This window comes from Lonchura striata, unplaced genomic scaffold (genome assembly GCF_046129695.1).
Source record: "Lonchura striata isolate bLonStr1 unplaced genomic scaffold, bLonStr1.mat Scaffold_295, whole genome shotgun sequence".
NCBI lineage: Eukaryota > Metazoa > Chordata > Aves > Passeriformes > Estrildidae > Lonchura > Lonchura striata.
In genome coordinates this window covers 9931-29358 of record NW_027461167.1, presented here as the reverse complement: position 1 = coordinate 29358, position 19428 = coordinate 9931, and the positions used below count along the sequence as shown (strand labels likewise).

General features: G+C 41.6%; 1 long non-coding RNA gene across 2 annotated transcripts; it reads left to right on the top strand.

Moving 5' to 3' along the window:
* Positions 1-8194: 8194 nt before the first annotated feature.
* LOC144248703 (uncharacterized) lies at positions 8195-18687 on the top strand. 2 transcript variants are annotated; one of them, XR_013342020.1, is made up of 5 exons: positions 8195-8494; positions 15779-15842; positions 16136-16213; positions 16757-16933; positions 17388-18687. It is a non-coding gene; the product is annotated as an uncharacterized LOC144248703 (long non-coding RNA). The 2 variants fall into 2 exon arrangements; XR_013342019.1 differs by having other exon boundaries at positions 8197-8494; positions 16757-18687.
* Positions 18688-19428: the final 741 nt, after the last annotated feature.

The following is a 19428-nucleotide window of genomic DNA, read 5'->3' as shown; positions in this document are numbered from 1 at the left end:
TTTGTTGGTTGCTTTTTATCAGTGGTTTTTTTTTAGGAACTTGTGTATTTATACAGTGGATTTTTTTAGGTAGTTATTTATCTGGGTGCTTCTCTTTTTATTGTCTAGTGGTTTAGGTTTTTGTTAATCTCCTTTATTAGTTTGGTTTTTAAAGCTAACTTAGCAGAATGCTGGTTACTCTTTGAGTTAGTGTAGAGGTACGGTTTTAATTTTTAGCAGCTTTCAGGGTCTGTTGTATGGTTAGAAGTTTAGTAAATTGGTTGGACTTCTTTTTCTAGTGGGTTTTGTGATTTGTTTTGTGGGTTTCTCTAGGGCTGTTTTTTATTTTTGTTTCATTTTTGTGATGTGTCTCACTGACAACTGTTAGTGAAAAGAGTGTAGTGTGGGGTTGTTTTTGCTGGTAGTTAGTTCTATGGTGGTGTATTTTTAGTTTCTGTTGTTTGTTTTTGGGTTTCTTTTGTTAAAGTTTTCATTTTGGGGTTAATTTGTAATTATTTTTAAGGTTTTAGGGCGATTGAGATTTTTTTTTATATGGATGTCCTGTATGATAACAGTTAATTTATTTGCTTTATGTGGCATTGATGGAAGGGTAGAGGACATTTTTGTATAGAATGTGTATTTTAATCATAGTACTAAAATAATACCATGGTAAGAGGGGCTGTGTTTTATTGTTTGTTTCTGAGGTGGTTTGGCATTTTCTTATAGGTTGGGGTTTTTTTTGTTGGCTCGTGGAGCCATTCTGGCTGTTTTTGATGAAATTGGTGGGACTTTGATGCTTTTTGATTTTGCTTTTTTTTTTTTTTTTTTTTTTTCCTTTTTTGTGGTATAATAGTCTTTTAGAAGAATTTGGATGATTTAAAAAATATTTTTGTTATACTTTTCATCTAATGATGTTGGATTATTACAGATGTTTTGGAGCTTTATTTTTTTGAAGTTTCATTTGGATGAATTTATGCTGGATGGTAGGACTGTGTTTTTATTTTTGGGGCAGTTGGTTGTAGGTGTATTGTATGTTTTTCAAGTGAAAGTAAATCGAGGCTTGTATTTGGTTGTTAGAGGAATGGAGAAAAATGTTTTGGTGATGTTAACAGTGGTGTGTTTTGGGGTTTTTGATTTATAGTAAGTCTGGTACAGTAGTGTTTAATGGTGGAGTTCTTTAGGGTATGATAGTTTATAGTTAATTCTTACTGGTTTTAGATTTGTGTGTAGGTTAGAGGAGGTTATTGAAGGGTAAGTGGGTGTTTTAGATGAGTTTTAGTGTTTCAGTTTATAGAGCATTTTTTGGATGGGAGTTACAGTATTTTGAGTTGTTTGGTGTTGCTGGTGATGTATTGTTGAGGTGGTAAGAAGTATTTGTTGGGTTTTTTTAAAGAAGGTTTATTGTAGATAGTTTTAGATAGTTGTGGTGGGTTGCTTGATTGTTTTATGTTTTTTAGCCTTTTTGTAGTTATTTGAAATATGTTAGAGTTTTTTGGGTTTATTGAAATACTTGATTTTGAGGAAGTTCCTGTTTAGAATGTATGAATTTTTCTTGGCTTAAAATAAAAAATTTATATTCTAGTTATAGTGAGGATTATTTTTTTTTTCTTTTCTTACTGCTATATTTTGTGATATTTGTGTTAGGTTAGTAGTAGGGATAGCTTTACTTTTATACGTTGAAACGAGGGTCGTGCGTACTGGTGTTCATAAAGGTTTAATATTTTTATGGTTCTGATGTGTTAGGTTAATGAATTTATAACGTTTACAAGACTTTTTTTTGTTTTTATTTCAATACAGGCAGGGTTTTCTTAGTTTTCAGGATTTGTTTGGCATAGATTTTAGAGGCGTTATTGAGGGGATAGGACAGGGTGTCTCTGTTAATCTATTTGGCAATTTGGATACTGGGTAAAAAAAATTAATATTTTGGTAGAATTTTGGGGTTTTGTTAGTTTAATTATTTATGAATTTGTGTGCCTGCAGCTGTAGTGTCTCTGCTGCAAGTCTCAGTATCCATTCATGTTTGTGTGCGTTAGGCAGTCCACTCGTGTACCAGCGAGTCCCCCCTGCAAGCGGCCGCAGAGCCGCTCCTTCGCTCTCCTGGGAATTCGGGGAGCGGCACACGGCTCTGCGACGAAGCCTTGATCTTTGTCACTTGGAGGTGACACCAGGGAGCCTCAGGAGCGGCCGAGGAGTTGCTGTAAGTGGGGGAACTACTAGTGAGGGGGACCAGGGTCCACTCGAGTTTTGGGAACGCCGCCTCACCTCGCCTGCTCTTCAGCCAGGCAGACCCTGCCAGGAGGGCGTGGGCGAAGCGTGCGGCCCGAGGAGCCCGGCGTTCTCAAGAGAATAATGGTGAGCAGCAGAATTGCTGAGTTGTGGCTGCTGTGCGGCTGAGATCGTGCAGTGATGTTTGGTGTTCTCGATTGTAGCTGAGCACGGGACCACAGCCCAGTGACCATAGGACATTCCCCGCAGGCGAGGCAGCCTCCATTGCCAGGCGACGTGGATTCTCATCCCCAGATGCCAGAGAGATAAGTGGAGGGCTAAGGCCCGCAGAGGGGGTGAAAGCGGGGTGCTGGGAGGGCATTTTCAATGAGCTTTGGGGATGGGGATGTGCAAGAAGTGTCCCCTTAGATCAGCTAAAGGGAAAGTGTCTGTTTTGATCACAGTGCTGAGGTGCTCAGGGCAGAGCAGTTCTGGTGTGTGTCCTGTCACTTGTCTCTGGTGCACTCTGTGTTCTTTGGGTCTCTCGGTCCTTTCTTCTCCTCAAAAGCTCTCTCTGCCTGTCCTGTGTCACGGGTGTCTGCACGTATTTGTCCCACAACTGCTCTGCCCTGCTGCATAGCCTGTAATAGCACAAGTCCTGGGGACTTGAAATTTGTCATTTGCAGGGTGTAGTTGGGCTCTAGATTGTATGGGGAGATTGACATAACATGTTTGGTGATGCTAAGTTGTCCTGCAGCCATTTGACACTAGTCCTAACTTCCTTTCACATGAAGACAGTTCGAATCTGTGGCAGAGAGCCCCAGTTCTGGAGGAGGGTTTTCCCATGATCAGGTCAGTCATTGTTTGCACTTGCAGGAGCAGCCTAAATGGTAACCGTGTTACAGCAGTGTTCTTTGCCTTTATTTTTAGGTGGTCCAGGCAGATAGCAGCAGTCAAGGCCAAGTGTGCCAGGTGAGCAGTGGACCAAAGCAGTTGTTTTTGCTCAGCTTTTGGTGGAACTGTAAGCATCCACTGTTGTTTGTGTGCTTTAGGGAATCCACTCAGTGTACTCATACCTCTGTCTCCAACTGGCTGATGGACCGGGTTTCATGCACGTGTGGTCTTGCCAGAAGCATTACAGGACCCTGTGACAGAGCCTTCCAATTTTGCATTTCAAGGTCCCCTCCTGGTAACCCACAGGAATGGGCAAGGAGTTGTGGTGAGGCAGGGAAGAGGAGCGAGGGTACCCTCAAGTTGCAGCAATGCCATGTCACCTTGTCTGCCCTTAACCTAGGTGTGCCTTGAGATGACGGTGTCAGAATCCAAGCGCGCCTGAGGTGTGTGGCCCAAGACTTCTTGGGAGACGGTGAGTAGCAGAATTGTCAGGTTCTGGCCCATGTGCTGTTAAGGTAGTGCACTGACGTTTGGTTTTCTTTCTCTTGGCAGAGCAAGAGATAACAGCCTGGTGACAACTGGAACTTCCCAGACAGGCACGAGGCCTCGTTCTGCACCTGATGGGGATTTGCATCCCCAGATATGTGCAAGATAAGTGGAGACCTACAACCCACAGAGGGGATGGAAGAGGGGTGCCAGGTTGGGACTCCCCAGGAGGGGTTTTTGAGTCAATTTTGGAGATGGGGATGTCCAAGAAGTGTCTCCTAAGGCCAGCTAAAGGGAAAGTGTCTGTTTTGATCACAGTGCTGAGGTGCTCAGGGCAGAGCAGTTCTGGTGTGTGTCCTGTCACTTGTCTCTGGTGCACTCTGTGTTCTTTGGGTCTCTCGGTCCTTTCTTCTCCTCAAAAGCTCTCTCTGCCTGTCCTGTGTCACGGGTGTCTGCACGTATTTGTCCCACAACTGCTCTGCCCTGCTGCATAGCCTGTAATAGCACAAGTCCTGGGGACTTGAAATTTGTCATTTGCAGGGTGTAGTTGGGCTCTAGATTGTATTAGGGGATTGCCTTAATATGTTTGGTGATGCTAAGTTGTCCTGCAGCCATTTGACACTAGTCCTAACTTCCTTTCAAGATGCTGACAACTCCAATCAGTGGCAGAGAGCCCCCAGTCCTGGGTGAGGGTGTTGCCATGATCAGGTCAGTCATTGTTTGCATTTGCAGGGGCAGCCTAAAGGGTGACCGTGTTACAGCAGTGTTCTTTGCCTTTATTTTTAGGTGGTCCAGACAGATAGCAGCAGTCAAGGCCGAGTGTCCAAGGTGAGCAGTGGACAGGAACAGTTGGTTTTGCTCAGGTCTCAATTTTTGGTGCAATTCTAAGCATTTATTCTTGATTTTGTGCTTTAGGGAATCAACTCTGAGTGCGCATACCTCCGTTACCAACTGGCTGATGGACCAGGTTTCATGCCCTTGTGATCTCGCTGGAAGCATTACAGGACCCTCTGATGGAGCCTTCCAATCCTGCATGTCAAGGTCCCATCCTGGTAGCCCTGAGGGAATGGCCAAAGTGTTGCGGTGAGTCGGGGGGGAATGAGATTCCACTCGTGTTTCAGCAATGCCATGTTGCCTTGTCTCCACTTAACCTAGGTGTCCCCTGCGATGACGGTGTCAGAATCCAAGCACGCCCAAAGTGTGAGGGCCAAGAACCCGGGCATTCTGAGGAGGATGGTGAGTAGCAGATTTACCAGGTTTTGGCCGATGTGCTGTTCAGATTGTGCACTGATGTTTAGTTTTCTTTCCCTTGGCAGACCAAGAGGTGACAGCTGGAACTTACCAGACAGGGAGATGGCGTTCTTCTGCACCCAACAGGGATTTGCATCCCCAGATATGTGCAAGATAAGTGGAGGGTTATGACCCACCGAGGGGCGTGATAAGCGAGGTGCCAGGTTGGGACTCCCCAGGAGGGGTTTTTCAGTCAGTTTGGAATTGGGGACGTCCAAGAAGTGTCTCCTTAGACCATCTAAAGGCGAAAAGTGTCTGTTTTGACCTTAGTGCTGAGGCATGCAGGGCAGAGCAGTTCCGATGAGTGTCCTGTCACATGTCTCTGGTGCACTCTGTGTTGTTTGGGTCTCTCGGTCCTTGCAGATATTCTTCTCATCAAGAGCTCTCTCTCCCTGTCCTGTCCCCTGGTTTGTCACATCCTGTCCTGTGTCACAGGTGTCTGCACGTATTTGTCCCACAGCTGCTCTGCCCTGCTGCATAGCCTGTAATAACACAAGTCCTGGGGACTTGAAATTTGTCATTTGCAGGGTGTAGTTGGGCTCTAGATTGTATGGGGAGATTGACATAACATGTTTGGTGATGCTAAGTTGTCCTGCAGCCATTTGACACTAGTCCTAACTTCCTTTCACATGAAGACAGTTCGAATCTGTGGCAGAGAGCCCCAGTTCTGGAGGAGGGTTTTCCCATGATCAGGTCAGTCATTGTTTGCACTTGCAGGAGCAGCCTAAATGGTAACCGTGTTACAGCAGTGTTCTTTGCCTTTATTTTTAGGTGGTCCAGGCAGATAGCAGCAGTCAAGGCCAAGTGTGCCAGGTGAGCAGTGGACCAAAGCAGTTGTTTTTGCTCAGCTTTTGGTGGAACTGTAAGCATCCACTGTTGTTTGTGTGCTTTAGGGAATCCACTCAGTGTACTCATACCTCTGTCTCCAACTGGCTGATGGACCAGGTTTCATGCACGTGTGGTCTTGCCAGAAGCATTACAGGACCCTGTGACAGAGCCTTCCAATTTTGCATTTCAAGGTCCCCTCCTGGTAACCCACAGGAATGGGCAAGGAGTTGTGGTGAGGCAGGGAAGAGGAGCGAGGGTACCCTCAAGTTGCAGCAATGCCATGTCACCTTGTCTGCCCTTAACCTAGGTGTGCCTTGAGATGACGGTGTCAGAATCCAAGCGCGCCTGAGGTGTGTGGCCCAAGACTTCTTGGGAGACGGTGAGTAGCAGAATTGTCAAGTTCTGGCCCATGTGCTGTTAAGGTGGTGCACTGACGTTTGGTTTTCTTTCTCTTGGCAGAGCAAGAAATAACAGCCTGGTGACAACTGGAACTTCCCAGACAGGCACGAGGCCTCGTTCTGCCCCTGATGGGGATTTGCATCCCCAGATATGTGCAAGATAAGTGGAGAGCTACAACCCACAGAGGGGATGGAAGAGAGGTGCCAGGTTGGGACTCCCCAGGAGGGGTATTTGAGTCAGTTTTGGAGATGGGGATGTCCAAGAAGTGTCTCCTAAGGCCAGCTAAAGGGAAAGTGTCTGTTTTGATCACAGTGCTGAGGTGCTCAGGGCAGAGCAGTTCTGGTGTGTGTTCTGTCACTTGTCTCTGGTGCACTCTGTGTTCTTTGGGTCTCTCGGTCCTTTCTTCTCCTCAAAAGCTCTCTCTGCCTGTCCTGTGTCACAGGTGTCTGCACGTATTTGTCCCACAACTGCTCTGCCCTGCTGCATAGCCTGTAATAGCACAAGTCCTGGGGACTTGAAATTTGTCATTTCCAGGGTGTAGTTGGGCTCTAGATTGTATGGGGAGATTGACATAACATGTTTGGTGCTGTTAAGTTGTCCTGCAGCAGTTTGACACTAGTCCTAACTTCCTTTCAGATACAGACAGTTCAGGTCAGTGGCAGAGAGCCCCAGTCCTGGGGTGAGGGTGTTGCCATGATCAGGTCAGTCATTGTTTGCATTTGCAGGGGAAGCCTAAAGGGTGACTGTGTTACAGCAGTGTTCTTTGCCTTTATTTTTAGGAGGTCCAGGCAGGTAGCAGCAGTCAAGGCCCTGTGTGCCAGGTGAGCAGTGGACAGAAGCAGTTGTTCTTGCTCAGGTTTCAGGTTTTGGTGTAATTGTAAGCATCCATTGTTGTTTGTGTGCTTTAGGGAATCCACTCAGAGTATGCCAAGCCCCTGTCACCAACAGCTGATGGCCTGGATTTCCTGTGCTTGTGAGCTCTCAGGAAGTATTGCAGGACTCTGTGATGAAGCCTTGAAATTTTGTATTTCAAGATTGCATCAGAGTTGCCTTTGGCAATGGCTGAGGAGTTGCGGTGAGTCGCCGAGGTAGGGAGGGGGAGCCAAGGTCCACTCGTGTTTCAGCAATGCCGAGTCTCTTTGTCTCTTCTTAACCCAGGCAGACCCTGCGATGACGGTGGCAGCCTCTGAGCCTGGCCAAAGTGTGCGGCCCGAGCGTTCTCAGGAGAATGGTGAGTAGCAGGATTGCTGGGTTTTGTCCATTGTGCAGCTAAGATCATGCAGTGATGTTTGGTGTTCTCGATTGTAGCTGAGCACGGGACCACAGCCCGGTGACCATAGGACATTCCCCGCAGGCGAGGCAGCCTCCATTGCCAGGCGACGTGGATTCTCATCCCCAGATGCCAGAGAGATAAGTGGAGGGCTAAGGCCCGCAGAGGGGGTGAAAGCGGGGTGCTGGGAGGGCCTTTAGGATCAGGTTTGGGGGCAGGGATGTGCAAGAAGTGTCCCCTTAGGCCAGCTAAAGGGAAAGTGTCTGTTTTGATCACAGTGCTGAGGTGCTCAGGGCAGAGCAGTTCTGGTGTGTGTCCTGTCACTTGTCTCTGGTGCACTCTGTTCTTTGGGTCTCTCGGTCCTTTCTTCTCCTCAAAAGCTCTCTCTCCCTGTCCTGTGTCACGGGTGTCTGCACGTATTTGTCCCACAACTGCTCTGCCCTGCTGCATAGCCTGTAATAGCACAAGTCCTGGGGACTTGAAATTTGTCATTTGCAGGGTGTAGTTGGGCTCTAGATTGTATGGGGAGATTGACATAACATGTTTGGTGATGCTAAGTTGTCCTGCAGCCGTTTGACACTAGTCCTAACTTCCTTTCAGATGCTGACAACTCCAATCAGTGGCAGAGAGTCCCAGTCCTGGGGGCGGGTTTTCTTGTATCTTGTATCTCTGTCGGCTTACATTGTATGCACTTATGTTGCACCTACCTGTGTCGGCTTCTATTGTATGTGTGTATGTTGCGCCTACCTATGTTGTCTTATATTGTTTGTGCTTATACTGTATGTACCTACGTTGCCTTATGTTGTTTGTGCTTATACTGTATGTACCTACGATGGCTTATGTTGTATGCACCTCTGTTGTGGCAATTGTGATCGGAGCTGCCTTGCCCGGGCACGTAGTCACGCTCAGGTAGAGCAGTTATAAAGCTTTGCCGTTCATCTGTTCTCTACGGGGTTTGGGGTACAACACTGATGGGCCCAGAGTTGGTATAGCTCCTAGCTCTCAGATAGTCAGTCACTGACCGCCTCCCCTTGTCTCGTAGGTCCCCGGGTCCCTACAGAATTTCCTGGAATCTACCATTTGACATGGAGGTCCTGCGGTCAGAAGAAGCGTTTAAGCATATTCTTCAGTGCAGCGTTTCACGTAAGGGTGGCAGCCAGCGTGTCAGCAGAAGAATGTGTGAGAGTGTGACTGTCTGTGTCTGTCTGTGAGAGTTTGTGTGTGCTTGTGTCTGCAGCTGTGTGTGTGTGTGTGTGTGTGTGGAGCAGTTCCAACCTTGTGTGTATGGCCTTTGCCTTTCAGGGGGGGTTTTCATCAGGCAGGAGGATTTTTTGGGAGTCTCTGGAGCGAGTTGCCGTGAATGTGAGTTTGTGCGTAACGCGAAGGGGGCGTGCACGTCGGCGGAGCGTTTTGCGCCGTTTTTGTTCCGGGTGCGTCATAACAATAAAAGTGTTGTGGACTTTTCTGAAATGGAGACACGGTTATATTGTGTCAATATGTATTTTCCTTGTAATACATTATATTGTTCTGTCTTTGCAGTTGTTCCTGTATTTTGATGTATTTTGCTGTATGTAAATTGGACTTGTACTTGTGTGCCTAGGTATGATGTATTCTTTGTTGTATTTGTCTCTGTACTTGCATTTGTATGCATTGTTTCCCTGTGTATTGCTGAAGTTTAAATTAAGGGAATAAAGATTAATCAGCCCTAATAATGATGCCTCTTACCCTCTGTCCTGCCCACCATTCATCTCCTGTCTTTCTTTGGTGTGGTTGAGTCGTATCATTCTCACCCTTTTTCTCCCTTTGCCTCTTACTTTCCTCTTTAGTCTATTCCTCACTTTATCCTTCCATGTGTAACTCTTTGTCTCTGGCTGTGTTTTCCTTTGTTTCCATTTCTAAGACATCTCTATGTTTCTCTAACCCTATTTCCTTCTCACCCTGTCTATTTTCTTCCATTCCTCTACATGTATTTCCCCATGTCTCTTTGTCTCTTTCAATCTAGGTTTCACTATGTTTTCTTCTTTTTTTTCTCTTTGTCAGCCTTTGTCTTTCTAACACTTGCTATCATTGTCTTTGTCTCTGACCCTTTTTCCTTTTCTGTCCAACTTTAACTTTTTTGTCTAACTCTCTATTTCTTTCTCTCTTGAACCCTACCTTGTGTTCAGTCTCTCCATTTGTTTTCCTGTAGGTTTTCAGCTCTATTTCTTCTTTTTCTTGTCTCTCTATTTGCTTTTCTCTTTCATTTCAAGTGCTTCCTTTTCTGATTGTCTTTCACTCTTTTTCTCTTTACCCCACCTTTCTTTCCTCTTTCTCTGCCTTTCTCTTTCTAATCTGACTTTTTTGGTTTTTCTTTTTATCTCTGACTCTTCTTTTTCTTGCTTTGTTTTCTTCTTACTCTCTCCTCTTCCTTTTCTTCTCAGTCTTTCTTCTTCTCACTCTCTCCTCTTCCTTTTCTTCTCAGTCTTTCTTCTTCTCACTCTCTCCTCTTCCTTTTCTTCTCAGTCTTTCTTCTTCTCACTCTCTCCTCTTCCTTTTCTTCTCAGTTTTTCTTCTCACTCTCTCCTCTTTCTTCTCACTCTCTCCTCTTTCTTCTCACTCTCTCCTCTTTTTCTTCCTCTTACGCTCTCCTCCTCCCTCTCTCCTCTTACTCTTCCTCTTACGCTCTCCTCCTCACTCTCTCCTCTTTTTCTTCCTCTTACGCTCTCCTCCTCACTCTCTCCTCTTTTTCTTCCTCTTAGGCTAAATACTTGTATCAAACATTTTAAACAGCTCTTTTATACAGAAGTGAATACATTAAAAGAGAAAGGGAAAGAAAATAACTGGTAATATATTTCAAAAGTCAAACCAGTATTTAATTTCTGCATCAAGTATTGCAATCAAAGACACCTAAAAGATTCACCTTTCCATAAAATCAAGGTTTTAGTTATTGAGATGGTGGTTTACTTATTTAGGTGGTTGTTTTTTGTCCTTCTAACAGCTTGTATTTTTAACTGTTTAGTCCATCAGCAGACAGACACCCTGTCCATCTTAACAGGCCATAAAAATAGTGCAGGTGATGACATTGGTTAGCAACCTTTTCTTCATCATCATCATCATCATCTCACATTAACCTAGAGAGACGAAAGGCACAAGGAATTCAAATTATTAGCTTTGAGAACTGAAATAAAAATCTTCTTTCTACAATTAGCCTACATATAGTGGCATTAGAAATACCACTTTAAGTTCTGAAAGTACCGGAAGGAATTTATACCCAAAGGATCCTAATTCTTTGGTAAGTCAAAGCTGCCATTTGTACCTGTGAACACTATCACTTGGAGAAAATGCAACACTTAGGAAGAGTTTTAATTGTTTTTTTCATTACTTGACTGTGTCATTTTTTCTGAAGTTTTTACAGCTTCTTGCATTCAAATGAAGGAAGATTAAGGCTGGATGGTTAAGGTTGTAATGCAGCATTTCAAAGTAATATTTGTGAAGATGTACTAGAAACTGCATTGCTTAGAAACCTATTATTTCAGTAATCCTTTCTCAGAACTTCACAAAGGTCCTCTTATTGTGTCTCTGATAAATAAAATGTGATTTCTATTTAGAAAGAATTAAGGTAGTGAAGACTAACTAGAGAAGAACATGCAACCTTATAGATACTGAGGCAAAAAATAAAGCAAAATGGTTAGTTGCTGGTTCCAACTGGTATTTTTAAGTCTGTATGGCTAAGCATCTCTATCTTAAATTTGTGATCTTTCTGCAATTTTGTATTTATGGGGCTTATGCCTGTTCAGAGTAATTAGTGTCATTTACATTAGAACAAATACTGAAATACAAAAAATGAAAAGTTATTGGCAAATGGGATACAGAGTAGCAAATCTGGAAATTAGACGCTGCTGATATTTATCTGTAATGAAATTTGGCATAGGACCAGCAATAGCCAGAAGTAGGTAGAATATCCTGTGATACAGCATCTGAAATTCATCAAAACCCCCCCTCCAAATTACCTTTGGTATTGTAAAAGTTTCCATTCTTTTTATTATTTGTACTTTATTAGAGGCATCTTGTCAGTACTACTTTTTCTTAGCCTTATCCGGAGATGCTTTCTTATGTCTGACTCCTGAAAGTCTCTGTGCAGAACCAGAGTTCTGCAGAGCTTTTCCCCCTGTATTCCTTCCCTTTTCTGTCTTCCCAAAAGCTTTTGGGATTATGGCTTTTACACCATAATTTACTTAATTGCCTTTTCGTGTCAGAGAATTCTTATGCATATAACATCTCATTTTTAACTACCTGCTTGGTATTGCTACAACATCAAAGAACTTATAAAATTATTCTTTGTTCTCTTATTAGATTTTTTGCTTTGTCCTTACAGAATCTTCTCTGATAAATAGAAGTGGTAGTGCTTTTTATTTACTGCCTTAATTTCCTGCAATAAAAAAACACTCTATGTTCATTAATCATTCAACGACAAAGGGTATTCTGTATTGGAGCCAAAATTGTATACGTTTCTAAGCAACTACAGCATTTTGCTTTATTTTCTTAAATCTGTTTCAGAGCTTTGATCAAATTGCACTCTCCAATTGTTTTCCAAAGGGTGTAATAAGAGAAAAAAATAACCATTTTTATAATGAAATTTCAAGCCAATAAAATCCTTAAAGGAAATTTGATTCTGTAAATGAGGACTAGGAAGAGGAAGGTCATAAGAAGTTACATCATCTGAGTTTAACCATCCCCTTAGCACACTGATCTAAAACAGGAAAAGCGTATGAAAAACTGCAGAGGTGTCTTCTGAGAAGGTATATGCACATTTCACATACTTCTTGTTCTGTATCTTTCTTCTAAACAGTGATTAAAGCAGCTCCCAGTACAGATCTGTAACAAATTCATGAGCAAATCTGATAAGACGTGTCTTTGAGTAAACTGTGAACCTAACCTGACAACTAAGATAACTAGTTTGTCAGTTGATCTAACCGCACCATTCTTTTCTCCTGTATCTGGTTTCTTTTCTTCAGAATTAACCCAGTACTTTCTCCCCCATCGTGCTTTACAAACAACCTCCCTATCTGCTTTTTGTGCCCTATGAAGCCAAGAGGAGCAGTGATGCACAGGAACACTGAAACTCCAATGTCTGGTCAACTAAATCTGGATGATGCTCTTTAGGAGCAGCAGAATGATTTTCTAACTGCAAAAACTGTTATAATACCACTTATTTAAACTTGATTTCCTGTTCACTTGTGAATTGATTATTTGACCTTAAATTGTTATGGTTTTTTTGACCATAAAGCCAGTTCTGATTTGCTGAGTTGATGCCGTAGAAAATACTTATATTTACATGGTTCAGCTGTTCGCAGGTAAAGTTGCATGATTCAATAGCCACTGGACATGCTGAGTTCTGACTGGCGTGTTAAAATTTTTCTAATATGTGGGAACTCAAAATGTCTCTCAGACATTTTTAGAGGTTCCAGGCCTTGGTCAGAGGCATTCTAGACCCTGGCAGACAGCTGAAAAACAGCTGTGATTTTGAGTTTGAGCCATGGAATGAATTGCCAACTTTGGAGGTGGAACAAGCAATCACAAAAGGTTAGATAGTATAGTAAAAGTAGTTACAAAGTAGAGGGGAAATTTTTTTAGTATTGTACAGGGGGGTTTTAACGCATGTACATGGGGGTCAGAAGTTCTAAGATGGAGGAAAGTGGGCTGATCCTGTTCTTCCTCCTTCTTTTTCCTTACCTCCATGTTCTTGGTGATGTTGGCACTCACAGATTGGTTTAGAGTAGAAAAACACTTGGCAACGTAGGTAGTAGGTATTGGGGAATAATTATAAACGTGTTATACGTAATATATCTTATAAAAGATAGCAGCAGCCCTGGGCGGAGAGGGAGACGAAGAAGGCAGCAGATCGAGAGGATGTCAGGGGCTGTGTGTGCCTCTACCCAGGCCGCTGATCAAACAGCCGCAGTCCAAGAACATAATCTGTTAGATAACTAGCGATAAACTGCCTTGAGACCGAACAGCTAAAGCCTGCGGAGTTTTTCTTTGGAAGCACGGGTGGGAGGAGGAATTTCACCACCACATGAGACCCCAGAGCAAGGCCGGGGTTCTCACAGTAATAAAGATGCACCCTTTGTTTATCCACCTTTGTCATTTATACATCCAGCTGTGAAGCTCTCCAGCTTTGCAGTGCTGTTTACTAGGACAATTGAATACCATAACTTCCCAAATTTTGTGTACGTGACCAATCAATATGCAGATTTTATAGCCATAATTTCACACACAGATAATTTGTTAATTGGGCTGCATGCTAAGCTGAGGAAAGCAACACAGCAAATAGTTTTTGCTTTTTGATAGTTTCTGCCATGTCGAGCTCTCATTCTGTCCATTGGTAATGATTGTACCTCTCATGGGAGGAAATCTGACGGACAAACATACAAAACAATCCACTATTTGGCATAGAGGGAACTAACAACAATAGCCGAAGTTTAATATTTTGCTTCCTTTGTCACCTAAGGGTGTGGAAGGTATTCTAGTTCATTGAGTTTATATTCTGTCACTGATCTTTAGCTGAGGGACACAAAGATATATGTGTTATGCGTGTTTGCATATTTATGTGTTTATATATGCATGTAGATATAGACATATAAAAACACATAAATACACACAGGTGGGGGTGTATGTATATGTATGTATTTATATATATATATGCCTGAGGTCATATGTGTGTGGGATTCAGTTTATGTTCTGTTAAACCCAGCCCTCTGTGTGTGTGTGTGTTTGCACCTCGTCCACAGGAGCTGGTTACAGTCCTGGCTATTGAACTGTTGTTGTTTTCAAGCTGTAATTTATTTGGTAATGATATACAATGTTTCACAGTGATAAGGAGTCAATAATGAATATGTTATGCTTTAACATCATAAAGACATCCTTAGGAAAAAGTCCCTGTCTTTCTCCAACAGTGATCCATATGGTGTGCTACTAAAAGGAGAAGATCTCTGAGTGAACAAATGTGAAATAGTACAGACTTAATCTTTATTGCTCTTTTCCTATCAAGATAGCCTTTGTTGTCTGGCCTATGAAGACACTGCAAGACTACTCACTCATACAGCATTGTTTTATTGTTCACTTTTCTTTTCTCTAAAGCAGACCGGGGTTGTTTTTTTCTTTTTCCTTTGCATATGTCTTAAGAAGTTGACCTTTAGCTTTACTAATGCAATTAATAGTTTTTGCTTCCTATCTCCTATAAATGATGTTGGTGAAATAGGTCACCTGATTTCATGTTCTAGTAGGTACAGTCAGAGAAAATTCTGGCTATGTAAATTATCATATTTAATTAGCATTATTTCTATCCTCTTTATTACACATTTTGCAATACTATTGATTGTTGGACCTAGAGTATCTTTTGTCCTCAAGCCACACACCTAGAAGTCACCTAAATCTTCATTTTTTCTGAGGATAATTCAGCTTGGAATATTTTTTTTTAAATCTAAATTAAGAGTAAATAATTTAAATGGAAGTTTTGACAGGACCACACGTATAAGGTTTTGAAGTATTTCAAGACTACGAAAAATTGCTACCCTGTCATCTGACTTTTTAGTCTTTATCTAAGACATAAACCACGTGTTTGTTTGATGTTTGATTTTTTGTCATAAAAGGAGTAGGTGCTTTATCAATAGACTTTATTTTAATCAATACTGCCTTGATTATTCCCTACATGAATCCAATTTTTATTTCTACTGTCTAGAGTGGGAAAATATGAGAAAGAGTTCCCCACATCAAATCCATCTGCATCATCTCAGAGGCTGCCTTCAGTAGCTTAAACATGACTAAACCCCTCCCACTGTTACACTGGAAAGAGTCTTGCTGACTCAAAACTTTAAAAAAACCTTGTAGTTTTCACTCCATTTAAATGTGTCACTTTTAATAGCAAAACAAGTAGAGAAATTCCAATGTGAACTCATTTTAGAGCAATGACCAAGTATTATGAATATTTGACTGCATTTAATCTTTCAGTTCCTTTTCTTATTGCATCCTTAATCCTACTCCTGAAGGGACTTGGATTTAAATACAGTAGAATTTCCAGTGTTGAGCAAATCTCTGGTTTCATACCTGAAGATCTCCTTAGTTCAAAAATCCACTTTGTAATTAATTTTATTTATGCTGTGCAACTCTGCTTTCCCAGATATTAAAAAACATATTGGCAAAGAATATGACGTTATTTCTTGAATAAAATGACAGGAAGTAATGCAGCAAGATTTTCTGCCTTGAGAGTCACCTGACTTCTCCATTCAGTGACTTTATATTCCTATTCAGGGATTATTATACCTAAGAGATCCAGAGTATAGCCAAGAGAATAGTAATAGAGAAGTTCTAACTAATGCTGATTTTCTACTGTTTGTTACTATTTCCTCACCCATAAAAGGCACTTGTAATTAATTTTCTGTTCCCTAGGACCACCTGTAGAAGTAAACTTCACTATTGGTGATGAGATTTAAACACGAAGAAAAAAAGCTGGGTAAGTATGAAGTTGTTAAACTCGCTGTCACAAGACTGTATTGTTGAAGACTGTTACAGGGATGATGGGAGTCTGGGATAAGTTTAGCTATGAAAACTTAGTTCCATTTCATTAAGTAGGCTTAAAAGAAGACCCAAATTGGGTTGGTTTTTTGCTGTTGTTGTTGGGGTTTTTTTGGTATTTTGGTTTTTTTTTGGTGGTTTTTTTTTTGGGTTTTTTTTTTTTTTTTTTTTTTTAACGGAATATTTTTGGAAAAAATATGAAGTAGTTATCTCTGACATTTCTATTGACAGGTTGCCAAGACATGTCTGGGGAATCGTAATGATTCAACATCTCGTTTGGAAGCAGCAGAAACAGAGACAAGCTTTCAGGTATTCTCTTCCAGAGTAATTTGTGGGGTTTTACTAAAAAGTCTCATGAGATTCAGTTACTTAAAGTATACTTACACATTCTTCACCAAGTTCTGTCTCAAAAGAGAAGACTACTTAATTCAGACTTTGTCTGTGTCTGATTGCAATTGACCTGTTCAAAATGATTTCTGGCTGGTAACAACTTGCAAACTATGAAATATTTGGAAAGCTGGTAGTCAAATGAATTAGTAGTCAAATTACTTAATTTGACAGTGTGATGTGTATAGCCCTGGAAGCAGGAGTAAGGAGAGTTATCCAAAATAATTAAATATTAAATACCTATGTGGTTGTTTTCATACATATATACATAAAATATGCAGTGATATGAAGCTGTATGTAGCATCAGACTTGTATGGTTTTGCACTGTGAAGGTTGTTAATGATGCTTTCTTAGAGATCAGGACCCTTTTCTAGGGACAATTCCATTGCCATGGAATTTTAACAGACTTTTTTATTTCTGTTTATGTATATATGTATTCTATACACCATGTTTTTACCTTTACAGAAGTTTCACAGCCCTCCATGGACTAAACCTGAAGATGAAAAATCACCTGAAAAAAAAGAGAAAAAATACGTAGAATCAGTTAGTACACCAGAATAAAAACTCTAAATGCTGCTAACCTACATTGAAAAATGCCAATCACTTCATGTTCTGCTAGCACAAAGGCATGAAATGTCCCAGGTTTCTAAAGCATGCGTTTTTCACTATTCTATGAATGTCTGTAAATTAGTCTATAACAGACCATTTAGTACCTTCCAGCAATAATCCAAAATTGATGTTTGAAGAAGTGCTTTGTAAAGCAGTCCAGTTTTTGAACTCTTGTTCTACCTTATCAGTAATTGTATACTATAAATTACCTGTTTTGTAAACAACAGTCATTCTCAAGTATGTTTCTCACTGTTTTATTTCATGTAATTTTGTGGCAGATTCGGTTCTAATATTAAGAGGCAGTCAATGTGGAGGGGGGGAAGATATCTGTGTAACCATATTTGAAGTACAATCCTTAAGTGCAACTGCAAAAAGACAACTGTGTGTGTGGGGGGGGGGTCCATGTATGCTTACCTTTTAGTAATTCCATCTCAAATCTACTTACTTACACAATAAAATATGCTTATTGTGTTCTTTCTTTCCTCAGTGCTATCTTAACTAGTTCATTTTTGAACACTGAAAAGCTGACAGAATTGGATTTTAAGGGATGGAGATGGAGAGAATCATTACTTTAAGGATTCAAGCAAAAAAATGTGCAGGTGGTACTGAGTTACAGTGTCATAGCTTGGATGGCAGCCGTGGGAAGTCGGTTTCATCCCTTGTGTTTGTGCTGATCTCGACGGGATGGAATACACTTCCAAGGGGAAAGCCCTGTTTGGTCCACTACAGTTGGCCTTTGATCACTCCATCGGGGAGGATTGATTGGAATCAGCTCTGTCACTCATGGATTCTTTTCGTTTCTCCTTAGTCACACTCTATGACAAGAAAGCAGAAAAGAAAGGGAGAAGAGAGAATGTTTTTCTTTTTTGGGTGCATGTCATTGTTGGTCTAATTTAAGAATTCATATGCCATATCTTTTTGAGATGCAAATCTTTCAGGAATGGATGCAATGCTATCTATCCCTAGCAAGAAGTGTCTTAAGCATTTGTAACTTGTAAACTTCCACCTTTGTCTTAATGCACACCTCAGCACATTTTCAACTAGATTTGAAGTAGTTATAATAATTTACTTTGTCTTGCTTTGTATCAGTTTAAAAGCAAATAGACAAATCTTTTATTTGACTTAGTGATGCTCTGTCTTCAGTTTTAGCATTTAAGACTTTACCTCTCCTTCAACAGTCTCCTTCAATACCTCCTTGTCCTTGCTGGTGTGAAAAATGCATATTTTATGATTGGCTTTTCTCAAAGGCTATAATGAATATTATAAGTGTAATGTTAGAAAGTTATGCTGTGTTCATTCGCTTAAGTAGTGTGTTAAATACAGTTTTAGGTTCTAACATAATGTTAAAATAGAGACTATGTAGGTGGGGAAGTTTTTTTTTTAGGAATGAGATACTTACTTCAAAGAACACCTAAATCTTCCAAAGGAGAGGAATTTATGGCTTCTTATCAGAAGAAGCTAATTTCTTCAGGCCTTACTCGAAGACACCAAGGGATTAAAGGAAACAATTAACATACAACAAACAGAGTTTCTTGTTTAAAATAGAATGCATTCATAACCATAAAGGATATATAAATATGCAACAAGTATATTAGTTTAAGGGTGATTCCTTTATTCACAAGTCATGCTTTTCGTAGCTTAATGTCCGAGAACATCCGGACGTCCGTAATTCTTTACTTTTTTTATTGTCTTGTAATTGTCCTAACTCTAAGCTTTAGTACTCTAATGATATTATTATTTTTATAGCCATTTTATTATTATTAAACTTTTAAAATTTTAAAAACCAAGCGATTAGCGTTTTTTTTCACACTGGTATGAGTAATCTTTCACCCTGACATTTTGTATGTGCTCCTCTACTCAAAGATAGATAGTTGCAGTTTCTCTGCCTCGAGAAAACACAATTTTAAAAACTAAAAAACCTCATGAGCTGACCAAATGATGACAAAGTACGGCTTAAGACTATCCATGTGAAGAGTCAAAACACATGAAATCATGGCTACAAAGTTTATTTCTCTTGATTTCCTGATGCCCCTGGAATGATTTGGGTCTCAGGAGGCACCTGGGAGCCTCCGTTTGTGTCCTGGGCGGGGCCGTGGCTCTAAAAGGGGTAAAGGCTGGAGGAAGGGGGGTCCGGGGGGGAGAGGGAGCAGGGGCTGGGATCGGCGGTGCCCTGGGCATTTGCATCTGGGAGCGGCCGCCGGTTTCCCGATGGGAGCCCTGGAAACGGAGCTCGGAGTCCGTGAGAGATGCGAACGCTGCAGCTGGAGCGCTGAGAATGGAGGCTCTGCCGAGAATGTCGTCTGGTGAGTCTCCCGATGTCCCGTAGCTAATGCTGTGCTGGCACCGAGTCGCCTCATTGCTATTTAAACTCTCTTGAAAGACGCTGAAATTACAAACTGGACTACAACATGCGCGCGGGGAGCTTCGTGTCCCTAAGGAAATGCTTTAGGGATGTGCAGCTTCTGAGCTGCAGCAACAATCCCCGCTCCCACAGAAATCTGCTGGGCCGTGGTTCTAGGGCAAGGGTG